This window comes from Macrotis lagotis, chromosome X, assembly GCF_037893015.1.
Source record: "Macrotis lagotis isolate mMagLag1 chromosome X, bilby.v1.9.chrom.fasta, whole genome shotgun sequence".
In the NCBI taxonomy this organism is placed as follows: Eukaryota; Metazoa; Chordata; class Mammalia; order Peramelemorphia; family Peramelidae; genus Macrotis; species Macrotis lagotis.
The window spans coordinates 385,899,047-385,911,849 of NC_133666.1; positions in this window are offsets into that span (position 1 = coordinate 385,899,047).

Sequence of the window (12,803 nt, forward strand, 5' to 3'; positions counted from 1 at the left end):
GAACTCCTAGTTGTGAAGATTGCTTCCCAGCTTTCTGCTTTCCTTCTAATTTTGGCAGCATTGTTTTTATTAGTGCAAAAACTTTTTAAATTTAATATAGTCAAAATCATTCATTTTGCAGTTCATAATGTCCTCTAATTCTTGGTCAAAAAAATTATCCCTTTTCCATAGATCAGTGTATTTTTGGTCTATTTAATACAACCCTCAGAATTTAATGGGTCCCAATTTTGAAGGGATATCAAGTGGTCTATCAAGTAAGGGACAAAGATAAAAGCAGGAGGGGTTTAATAAGAAAATTGAGTTCCCATTTTCACCATTCAATTTCCCTCTGCAACAAGAGGGCAAGCAGGAGGAAAGAACAAAAACGGGTATATTCAAACAGCAGTTCCTCAAACTGATGGGGGAGAATTTTGTCTGTAGCTATTTCTTAATTTGTCTCTAGATACTTCTTATTTTTCCTTCAATGTCCATAACTTTGAGTAGAGGGGTAAAGTTTACCAGAATGGTTAAGCAGAATTGATTGTTAGCCCAGTTTTAATTGGCTTATCTCTGACTCTGAGCTCAGCCATGATAGAGTGAAGGGATGAAGCCTCTCCATCCATTCCTGAAATAGCCTTTTCTCCAGTGACCTGACAGCCTGAAATCTGAATTTGACAGGTGAGGCAACTTTCTGGGCAAATTTCTGGAAGGTCACTCACTTTGCCAATGGTTCATTCCATTGCAGCCTAGCAGGTCCCTAGAGACATTGGGGGGGGGTGCACTCATGAATTCATGAGCTTTTTCATTGCGCTAGAAACAGACAATCTCCCCCCACTACCACAGTTAGAAACTTGGACTGAGTCACCTGTCAGGACAGCTAGGAGCTGGGCATTCTGTTCTTGGTTAGTGACTGCTAACAACTGTGCCTTCTTGGCACTACAAGACTTCCCTCCTTCAGCCATGTTCCTGTGATTGAACAAAAGCCACCTCCAACAATTGAGGTTCCAGGTTCCAAGTCCAAGCTTTTGTCAAATATCAGCAGAGGGCTGACTGACAAAATGCATACATGATGCCCAGGGGGGACATTTCCTTCAACAGTGGCTTCTAAGTATAATTATGCATAGATTTCACAAGTCTGTATTGGAAAAGAGCTGGGTTTTCCTCAGAATCCTGTATAAGCCTGTCAACATGAGGCAGGGAGTTATGGAAACAGATTTTGTAATCTCTTATCTGCAACTATGATGTAAATTGACTTCAATTATGCCATTGTTAAATGTAAATTTTTACAATGGCTCCTTATTTCCAACCCCTAGCTTTTCAACCTTTTTTGCCTGGTTTCAGTCATGTAAAAGGAGGAATATCCTCTTTGCCCTCAGTCTCCATACTCTTTAGCATCCAGAGAATAGACAAGACTATTTAAAATCTGACCTAATCTCCCCCTGTGGTATGCAAACTCAGTTGAGCCTTGACCTAACCAGCTTTCCCTGTCTGTCTCTCTGCCCTCCCCCCAAAAAAAACCCTCCCCTAGCCTTTTGTTATTCACTCTTGTTCTCAAAGTACTTGTTGCTTCTCCAGGAGAAAAAAAGGGTTTTAATCTGTATACTTTGTAGGCTCCTATAACAAATCCTGAGCAGTTTTAAATCCCAGGGAGGTGTGAATTCTTTCAGCATTTAAAACTCTTGATCTTAAATTTGGGGACACCAAACCTTGGCAACAAATTCCCTTTTTAATACCTTCTATAAGGTAAAATATATGTTCCCATCTCTCCCTATCCCTGTTCTGAAAATCTCATCTGGGATCAGCTGCAGAAATAGCTCCAGGGGAAATCTATATGGATCTCTTCTTCTTGTCTTGGCCTTAGTCTGCAACCTTCTGAGTCAGACTCCAAATGCAATCCTTTGCTTCTCTTCTGCACAGCACATTAGAGTAGAAAATTCTCATTTCTCCACGACAGTTCATATTGCAGAGACTTTCTTTTAACCCCTCAGTGAATTTGGGGGTATTTTCAGAATAGAGACCCAGCTTTCCTTTCAGCTGAGCAAAATCTGACCCTGGAAAAAGGGACATAAACTTAGGATCCATTCCTCCTTGAGGATCTGGAACTTCTTTCAATGGGTAAAGTTCTATAGGGGAATCCCTTTCAAGATTGGTGGAGTTAAAGACTATTGGTGGTTAAGAGGAGAGGGAAGGGGGGGGCAGGGTGGAGAGGGAAAGAGGACTGAAAAAAACCTTTGACTCCTAGTTTGAGAAGGGCTTAGGTAAGAGTTCAAGTGACAGAGTATGATCTGACCTACGCTTTAATGCCAGTTCATGCCTGGAATCTGATCTTCATTTTGAATCAGCCTTTTCCTTTGCTGGGACCTCCTCCTTTTCAGCCTGCTTTCGAATACTTCTTTCCAGGAATGGACTTGATGGATTCTGTTTTGGCTTTTTCTTGTCCACCAGGTATGTATGGAGGGGAATGTACCATTAGTTGATGGTAGAAATCTGGTATAAGGGGTGCCTGATTCTCTATGGGAGAAATAGAGGGAACCAGAGACTTGAGTGGGGCACTTTTTAGAGGTTCTGAGCCTGCAGTGGACAGATTGGAGATTGGGACTGTTGCTGAATACAGGGCTGTAGGAGGGAGGAGGGGGGGCCTTGCAGACATCCCCACAATGTCATCCAGAACATCTATCTATTCTTGATTCCCTTTGCTAGGAGTAGCTTTTTCAAAAGCTCTTTTCCTTTTGGGTAGAGTTCTGGTTTTAAAGATAATACAACAAAGTCTTGTACATATGAAGCCACTACTATTCTCCATGGGTTTTTTTGGTAAAACCAGTCTAATTACATTATGGTCTCATGTCTGAGAATTCTGTGAATCAGCCACATTTCTTGTCCATCTAGATTATACCTAGGCCAATCTCGAGTAAGAATTTTACAAACTACTCTCATGGATGACTTGAAGCTCTCAAGTTCCTTCCAAGTGAGATAATACACAGTGGAAAGGAGAACTCTGATAATAAGACTTTCCCAAATTTCTTTGATACTAACAATGACCCCTTCCAAAATAAACAGGCCTTCACACTGAACAGTAACTTATAGCCTAAAGAGGAGAATCCTTTAAGCTCTAAGCTGAATTTCCACTGGCGGCTCAATACCGCACAGGGAAAAAACATCCTAACACTGCTCCTCTCAGAAGCATCATTGAGGGAAATTAGAGTGACTTGCTCAAAAAAATGGCATCTTACTTGCTGTGGTTGATCATCCCCACAAAATTCACACTACCTGCACCTCTTCTCCTGAAAATCCCTGGAGGCAAGAGAAGGGTAATTTAAAAAAAATATATAGGTTGCATTGGAAAGGCTTAAAGGAGTGGTCCAACACCTACAGAAGGATGATGGTCAGAGTGGTTGTTCCTTTGTAGGATTTCCAAAATAATGTCAAGTTTTTGGAAAGTGAACTATATTTGAATTAGTGAAGAACTTTCAGACAATATGATTCTGGAGTGCATGTGTAAAAAGAGGGGGAAAAATTAGGAAGTTACAAAAAATAAATAATAGATGAATAATAGAGAAAGCTTTTCAGTTAAACATTTAGAGTTAAGAATTGTTTAAAAACTACATGGAGACTTTATGCACAGTAGTTGAAACAAGGCAGACCACTTGTCTGATCAGGTCTCATAGGAAAGGCAAGAGTGAAGCATACATCAGTCTCTCCTTATGTGCCCCTCCAGGATCCAGTGGAAGGGGTGGCATTTTGAAGTGGTCAGCATCTGGTATAGGGAAGGTTGCTACAGGAGGGACTTCTACCTGAGTTAAGATAACATTTACCACACTTGCATAATTAGCCTAACCCATAGGCAAATACGTTGCCAAGATCTTTCAAAGTGGCCTAGAATTCACAAGAATATAGGCATTTGTTTGCCAGGAAATGAGGTTCAAAAAAAGTCAAATATGAAACAGTACAGTGGTACAGAAAATTGTTTCATATTTGTGTATATATATTAAAATTACAATATTTCTCCATGCCCCGATTCTCTGCAACAGTAAAACCAGAAAAGTAGTCTTATAAAAATCCATAACTTTTATTGGGACTCTAACTGTGATATCTATTTTCAGACTTCCGTGACTGGTTGTTTTTTCCTCTTGACTTGCTAGGGTTTCTAGTCTTATAGCAAACTGTTCTATTTCTAGGCTTTGAGTATAGGATCCTGAGTAGCCCTTTATCAGTTAACCATCCTAATTTGATTACAAAATGGCAGACACTTGTGAAAGTTCTTTATAAGGTAAATGCTTCCTATTTGCCCTTTAATAATACAGCATGTCATGAGTTCACCTTGAACACACACATAAATACTATGTGTATAGTCTGTGTATTTTAGAAATTTTAACTTTGCCTAGTGAGTTTCCTCTTCAGATCAGTCTTTATAAGTGTAGAAAGATTGAACTCGAATATTGGTGCAGAGGAAGGCTTAATGTGACCTTGCATGTGACATTAATGACTGAAATTAAAAACCAACCAGACTTAACTATCATTGCTTTCCTGACAAGGAACAAGGAAATCTAATCCCCTTTTTATATGTACGGTCATCTACAGCTCCATTGTAGTCCTCCAGAGGCTTGATGATTATAGGCACTGTCTGCCTACAATTTGGAGTTCTTGGATTGGAAATACTCACATGACTTAGCCCTTATGGGAAAGGAAACTTACTGCTGGAATAGGAAATTCAGAGGTGAGGAAACGTGTTCTTATATAATCAGACACCTTCTGAGAGTAGTGACCTCAGAATTAGAACCAGTATCTATATCTGTACCAGAGGTGGGATTTCTGAGCCTTAAGACTGCTTCCCTCTCTGTAAAATTAAGTTTTGTGCTCTGTTTTTGTATAATCTCTTCACTTTCAGTTTGCCTCTCCACATGTAAGTCTTAGTGGATGTAACCTAAGTCATTGAGCAAAAAAGTACACACATACTGAAGATGTTTTCCTTTGTCTCATTAAGTTCAAATAAATTTTAGCATATTGAAATGCATTTCATCCGCACAGAAATACTTGTAAGGGGATACATAAAGCTTCTTGCAAGATGACTTTCTTTAATTGCTCAGTTTTAGGTGAATCTTACTAGAAAAGGTGAGGCTATGATAAATTAGCTCAATAATTTAACATTGTGCCTTGGAAGACAAATCCTTGAGTTGATGCTTATGTCCTGGTTCAGTTTGAATACATACTCTATCACTAAGAACTTCCTTTGATGCTTGTTGGGGAGGGGAACTGAAATTCAATCTTTATCAAATCTATGCCTTCAGCCAGGAGAGTGGTCTTTACTCTCTAATTCATCACTTTCCAATTTAGTGATTGTGCAGATGTCAGTGCTCTGTGAAACCTTCCCCAACCCAGTCCTAGACAATCTCTGCTTTGATCAGTATAGGATACGCTTCACTAGAAAGAAAAGTCATTCTTCCATTGAAAGCAAAGCAATTCATGGATTGAACTTTTACCTTTGAAAACTTTGAAATTTAGCCCCAGACTATGTGGTTAACCATCCAGGTTCTTAATCACATTCTGATTAGCAGGTAATGGGAGCAATTGCCATTATTTCTTATGTAGGGGGACAGTTCTTTGGTTATCATGGAAGTTTCTATTTTATACAATTGTTATCTGAATGATCAGTTCATGGACTTTTAAGTCTCTTTACTATGTCAGTCATTCTACTAAGCTTTTAGTAAAGAATGGAAAAAATTTCCCCTTAAGTAGCCTCCATTCTAATGGGGAGGGGGAAGATGGAGTAATGGAGTAATTCTTCCTCTTCTAATTTGGTATGATTTAAAAAAAATCTAGCTCACTAAAACTTTAGTCCTATTGTGTGAAATATTGAACTCAACCTAATCTGTCAGCCTGCTGTCCAGTTTTCCCAACAGACTGGTTAAATAGTGATTCCATTCATCAGTAATATCTTTGGATTTATTGAACTCTATATTATTGGTGAGTTTATACTGAATCTGCTTCACTGATCCTTTCTTTTTTCTGGGACAAAATCATTGTAATGGTTGTGTTCAGGAGTATAACTTGAGTGTATAGTTTGTAATATAGTAGAATAGTTTGAGATCTGTTATCAATCAATAAATATTTATTGAGTGCCTGCTATGTGCCAGACATCCTGCTAAGTGGTAGGACATACAAAAAAGGGCAAAAAATGGTCAAATGGTCACTGCCCTCAAGAATCTTGTAATGGGAAGAATAATACATAAATAAAACAAGTTACATATGGGATAAATATGAAATAACAGAAGACCTGAGAATTAAAGTTTTAGAAATGTTTCCCATAAAATCTAAAATTTTAGTTGGGACTTGAAAGAAACCAAGGAAGGGCAGTAGACAGAATTGAACAAGAAGAATATTCTAGGAATGGAGGGACAACCAAAGAAAACACTTGGAGGCAGAGATGAAGTCTCTTATTCACGGAGCAAGCAGGAAGACAGTGCTACACATAGTGTGGAGACTAAGAGACTGGAAAGGTGTAGTGGGGGTTGGATTATGAAGAACTGTAAGTGCCAGAGATATTTTTGCATTTTACCCTGAAGGCAATTCAGAACCACTGAAGTTTAAGTAGAAAGGATGACATGCATGATTGAACATATGATTTGGCAGAAAAAATAGTGGCTGAATGGAGGATTGGATTAAAATAGAGAAGCCTGAGGCAAGTAGATTTTTATAGTCTTTTACAATAGTCCAGGAGTGAGATGAGGACCTCCACTACAGTGGTGGGCAGGATTAAAGGGGAGAAGTGGATATATTCAAGAGATAAAGTTGATAAGATTTGGTAAGAGATTTGATATGGGGGGTGGGGAGAAAAATGAGAAGTCAAGGATGTACCTAGACTAGAAACCTGAAAGACTAGTAGAATGGTGTTGCCCTCTATAGTTACAAGGAAGTATTGAGTTTTGGATATATTGAGTTTTGATATATCTATTGGACTTCCAGCTTAGTATGTCTGAAAGGCAGAGATAAGATTAGTGGTCAGCAAAGAGTTTGGGGATTTGAGAATCCCAGTACTTATGTTTGTCACTTGAGCCACTCAAGGCCAGGATGGACTGACCTTGAAGGACTGAACCAGGAAAGATCAACCAGCCTTGGGGAAGGGTGTAATGCTCATCTTTATTTCTTTAGAGGCAGTGGTATTTCAGGTTTGTTTTCAAGAGATGGACTCTGGTTTTCATGGGTGCCGGGGTTTTATTTACAACGCCGGCTTCTTTATGCTAGTCCGTCCTCTTACTCACCAGTCCAACGCGTGATGAGTCTTCGGGGTACCTCCGGCCCCCACTCTTTGATGGGGGAAGAACCAGACAGAGTGCCTGAGGTGGATAATGAGTCTTTATTCTTCTGTGATCACATCCTGCCCCCTCCCAACCTCTCAGCAGACACTTTTATCCCTTCTGTCCTCCCTCCCATGAACTCTTACCCAATGAGGGGCCGAGTTCTGTAACATTCCCTTATAAGGTGATTATGTTTCCCCCGCTAAGCGACCGCCAAGCCTCTTCCCCCCCCGCCCCCAACATCTCCCCCTTTCTGTTTTACAAGGTTATCACTTGGTGTGACCTTAAGCGGTGCTGAGGTTAGCCTTAAGCGGTGTCATTTCTACTGGCCTCTGATAGCCGGGGGCGAGGAACCCTGTCTTAGGTCATCTCCTTCAACCCAGGACCTTGCCCGTCCTAGGCGCCCGACACCCTCAGGGCCTGTCTTAGGTGGCTGGGTTAGGAGAGGTTGCCCGTCTTGGGGTTTACCTCGTCTTACCCCTAGGTGTCACATGTCATGCATGGCGGCTAGCCAGACTTGGGGATCCTCCCCAGTCTCCATGGCCATGAAGGCTTTCTGAGTAAGAAGCATATAGCCCCTCTGTCGCCTAGCTAGGCGGCAGAAACAGACAACAAGTAGGGTGATTCCCAGAATCAGCGTCCTTGTTCACCCTCAAGGGGGTACCCTCCCGCCATCTGGCAATCCCTCCATGGTATGGGATCCTCGATGTCTTCCCCTGTGGCCACACATGAGGGGCCCCACCGAGGAATCGTGAAGTCCCGTTGAGTTTGATTCACCAGGGGTCGCCAACCCAGAAGGCCTCGGACCTGGGTCCCCTTTTTTTTTTTTTTTTTTTTTTTGTTTGTCCCTGCTGGGCTGACAGTCGTCTGCGGGAAAAGGCCGACGCAGGGGTCAGTCGGGGCAGTGCTATAGTTAAAATCGTTCTGCCCTGTGGAGTTGAAGTTCCAGGACCGATTTTCTTCCCCGATGTCGAAACATAGGGAGTTGTTCAGGTACCAGCAGAAGGAGTTCTGGACTGGTGCTTCAGCGGGGTCCATATATGCAGAAGGGAGCCCCATCGATGTATTGGTCACTAACAGCCGAGGGTAGATCGGGGAGTTCCGTGCTACCGGAAGGGGAGAGGGAATAACTCGGAGTATTCCCCATGTCGGATTTCCTTCAGATGGAGCACCTCCAAGGATCCCTACGACGATCAGAAGGCCTGAAAAAGGAAGAAATTCCTCTCACCCCGTAGGGTTGGGCATTAATCAAGGTCTCTTATCTTGTAAACAGGGAGCCATCTTTCTGGCTCTTCTATCTTATCCTCGGGATGAAATGACAGGTGGCCCTGTCTTCTGTTCTTTACCGTTACAGGGCCATGCCAACCTCCCTCTTCATCTCTCCACATGACTTTAGAGCCTGGTAGGGCCTTGGTGGGAGAGGGCAGGAGCGTTGGTTCTTTCTTAGCATGTCCTTTTGGGGAGAAAAATCTTTGGGCGGCTGTAGTGCCGTCATCCCTGACTTGTAGGAAATTCATGGTAAATGGTACCTGAGACAGGTCTGAATGGGTCAGTGACCTGCCAACTCCCCCTTTCTGTTTAAAGAGCGTAGTTTTGAGTGTGCGATTTGCTCTTTCTACCAAAGCTTGGCCAGTGGGATTGTAAGGGGATCCCGGTGGAATGGGAAATGGAAAATTCTTTGCAAAAGGAAGCAAAGGCTCTCGAGGTGTAGGCGGGCCCATTATCGGTTTTGATAGCCGAGGGGACACCTAAGACAGCCATCTGGGCATATAGATGTGAGAGAACGTGTTTAACCGCTTCTCCTGGCTGTAGAGAGGCGAAGGTGAAGGAGGAGAAGGTGTCCACCGAGACATGGATGTACTTACGACCCAGGTGAGTAATGTCCATCTGCCAAAGAGCATTGGGGCCGTTCCCACGTGGGTTAGACCCCTCTGCGGGGAGGGCTTGTCTAAAGGGAGCACAAGAAGTGCAGGAGCACACAATTTGGCGAGCCTCCTTCCGGGGAATGCTGTATAGGCACCGGAGCGACCTGGATGACAAGTGATACTTACCATGTGCCAGCTGGGCAGGTGTGGACAGGTTTAACAAGAGAGCCCTATCTGCCTCCGCATTGCCCTGGAATATGGGGCCGGTGGAAGAAACGTGAGAGCGCACGTGAAGAACAAACAGGGGGTGGTTTCTATCACGGAGGGAGGATTGCAGCTGTATAAGGAGTGGGCTAATGGAAGAAGTCGAGGAAATGAAGGCATCTTCTAAACGAGGGATTAGCATGGCACAATACATACTGTCAGTAATAAGATTAAAAGGGGTGTCTCTGTAGAGACGGAAAGCCTGAAGTATAGCATATAGTTCATTCTTCTGAGTGGAGTCAAAGGGGGTATCAAAAATCCAGGTGGCGGGTCTAGCAGGGTCATGGACCACAGCACGGCCCAACCTGGTAGCGTCAGTGAAGACATTAGGGCCGGTCACTGGTTCTGGGGACACTAGAGGGCGCGGGCGGGAAAGGTGCAGTTCAGCGAACACTCTAACCACGGGAGGTGGCGTGAGTCTGGTCTGAGAGAGGGTAGTCAGGACAGTGGCCCAAGCGATAGATCTATCAACTAGCGAGTGGGTCACCTCCTCTGGGAGGGTAAAGTTGAGGACAGGCAAGAGGCCAAAGAGACGCTGGCATCGCTCTGAGGCCTGAAGGCAAAATAAGGCCAGGGCCTCCCACCGGTCCCGGATGATGCTCTTAGTGGTCCGGGGGTATAGCCATTCAAGGCATCCATGTCTCTGGAATAAACATCCCCAGCCAAGGGAACTGTCCCCCAGTGTGTGGAAGAGGACAGGCGACTCCGGGTCGTATTGAACCAAGAAGGAAGAGGTTCTGCGGAAAATTTCCGAGAGCGCCTGTCTTGCCTGGGGGGTCCAACTTCTAGGGGATGACAGATGGGAGTCGCCTTTAAGGACATCATATAGATGTTGCATTAAGGAGGATGGGAGGGGCATAGCGGGACGCAGCCACTGTATGGCGCCAACAAGCCTCTGAAAATCATTAAGAGTAGTGTATCCCTCGACGTTGATCGGAGGAAGTGCCCTACTAATCTTTCCCGGAAAAATCCTATGCCCCAAGTAATCATAGGGGAAATCCATCTGTACCTTTTCCGGGGCTATGTGAAGCCCCTTCTTGCGGAGGACATGGGTGGTGCGTTGCAAGCAAGCCCGAGCCCCCGTCACAGAAGGTGCTGCAATCAAGATATCATCCATGTAATGTATGAGCATGCAATTCAGGAATTCTTTTCTGATAGGATGTAGCAGAGTATCCATGTAAAGCTGGCACAGGGTGGGGCTATTGGCCATTCCCTGCGGTAGGACGGTGAACTGATAACATTTACTGGGGGCTTGGAAATTGATCGCGGGGAGGGAAAAGGCAAATTTTTCTTTGTCCTCCGGGTGGAGGGGAATGCTATAGAAGCAGTCTTTAACATCAATCACTATAATAGTCCACACTTGTGGGACTGCAGTGGGCATAGGGAGACCAGGTTGGAGGGTCCCCATGGGTACCATGTTGGCATTTACTGCCCGAAGATCAATCAACATTCTCCAACTCCCCCCTTTCTTTTTTATGACAAAGACGGGGGAGTTATACGGGCTAAGGGACGGTTCCACTTTGTTCTCGCGCAGGAGGGTCATTACTATGTCTGTGAGGGCGATGAGCTTTTCTTTTGTCAGGGGCCACTGCTCAACCCAAATAGGTTTCTTATTAATCCATGTTATTCTGGGGGAAAAGCTCATCTCTAGAGTGGCCCCAATTAATTTCCCCGCAGGCTATCAGGGGTGGCAAGTGTCAGGTTAAGCTGGCTCAAGATGTCTCTACCCCATAATGCATAAGGGAGGTCGGGTAGGCACAGTGGGGTGAAGAGTCCAGATTCTTCCAAAGCTGACCACCGTAAGGCGTGTGCTGCTTTCATGGCAGATCTATTGCCCCCCCACCCCCGTCACTGCTTGAGGGCTCTGTAGGAGTGGCCACTCGGGCCTCCACCTTCCCCTATTTATGACAGAGCAATCGGCTCCAGTGTCAATTATCCCTTCGAGCTTCTGATTTTCCACCGTGACGGTTAACAGTGGTCGCCCAGAGCTGACCGGGTGGACCCAGTTCACATGAGCGGGAGGGGCCCGCAAGGGCAGCGCCTTTCCCACCTCTTGGCCCTGTTTTACCAAGGTGGGAAAGGGGTGGGGGTTTGTGACCCTTACGGATGTGGGACTTCCGGGACCAAAAATGACCTGGGTATGGGTGACTAAGTCCACACATCTCTCAGCCCCTGTGATGAGCGCTGGGAAAATATTTAGCTCGATGGGAATCATCGAGGTTTCCCAAGGCCCGATCTCTCTCTGCTGTGTCCCTTCTCTATAGTCAACCCTCACGGGGATAGTCACAGTGATGGGGCCGCTGTCTTCGAGCAGGGGGGGGGGGGGGGGGGGGGGGGCGGCCCGCGGCCCGCGGCCCGCGGCCCGGCCCCTCCCTTTTCCTTTTCCCGACTTCCCTTTGGATCGGCAGAACCTGGCTATGTGACCTGGCTTTCCACAGGAATAACAGGTCGGAACTGAAGTGGAGGGGGGCCGCTGCCTGCACTGTGCTTTGAGGTGCCCTGGCTTTCCGCACCCAAAACAGGTGGGTCTCACCTGCATACCGTGAAGGGCGGTCAGGAGGCTATCCTCCCGGTTCTCCATGGCAGTCACTAAGGCTTGAATTGAATCCTCGCTGGGCATGTCCAGCAATTTGTCAACAATTTCTTCTAATGAAGCGTCGGGGGGAAGGCTGCTAATGGCTGCGATCCCTTTGGGGCGAAGACCCTCTTTAATCAATTGTCTCATAAGTAGGTCAGATCCCGGGGTGTCTCCCATTATACGAGTCACTGTCTCTTTAACCTCGTTCACAAATGAGAGGGGTGTCTGATCTGCTCTCTGCTTCAGCCCAACCAACTTCTGTGTGGCTCTCCCCCCTTTCATGGCTCCAATCTTATCCCAAGCTGCAACATGTGTTTCTTTAACAGTCTCTAGCTCAAACTGGCCATACCGGGCCTGAACAGCAGGGTCAGTATAGGCTCCAGTTCCACACAGGAGGTCAATGGCTAAATCCAGGGGAGTATAACCCCGGGATTTTGCCAGCTTAGAGGCCTCTCTGCGGGCCTGAGCCTTAAAAGCTAAATATGAGGAGGCATCCAGGCACGCGGCTGCAATTTCGTCAAAGTCAGCAGGGGTCCAAGGGTGCGTAGCGAAGAGGTTTTGCATCAGTCTTTTTACATAAGGGGAGCTTGGGCCGTATTTAGTCACGGCCTCCTTAAGTTCCTTAAGCATCTTAAAAGGGACAGGGCGGTAGTCTCGGGCTCCAGTAAGGGGGTCCGTAAATACTGGGTAGAGGCCCCAGTCATCCCAGTCCACCTCCTCCCCTTTCTCTATTGCTATGGAGGCACTGGTGGCAAGTAGGCCGGATGGGCGGAGCCCTTGAGGGGATCTCTGAAGGGCGGACAAGGAACATGGGGGATTTTTTGC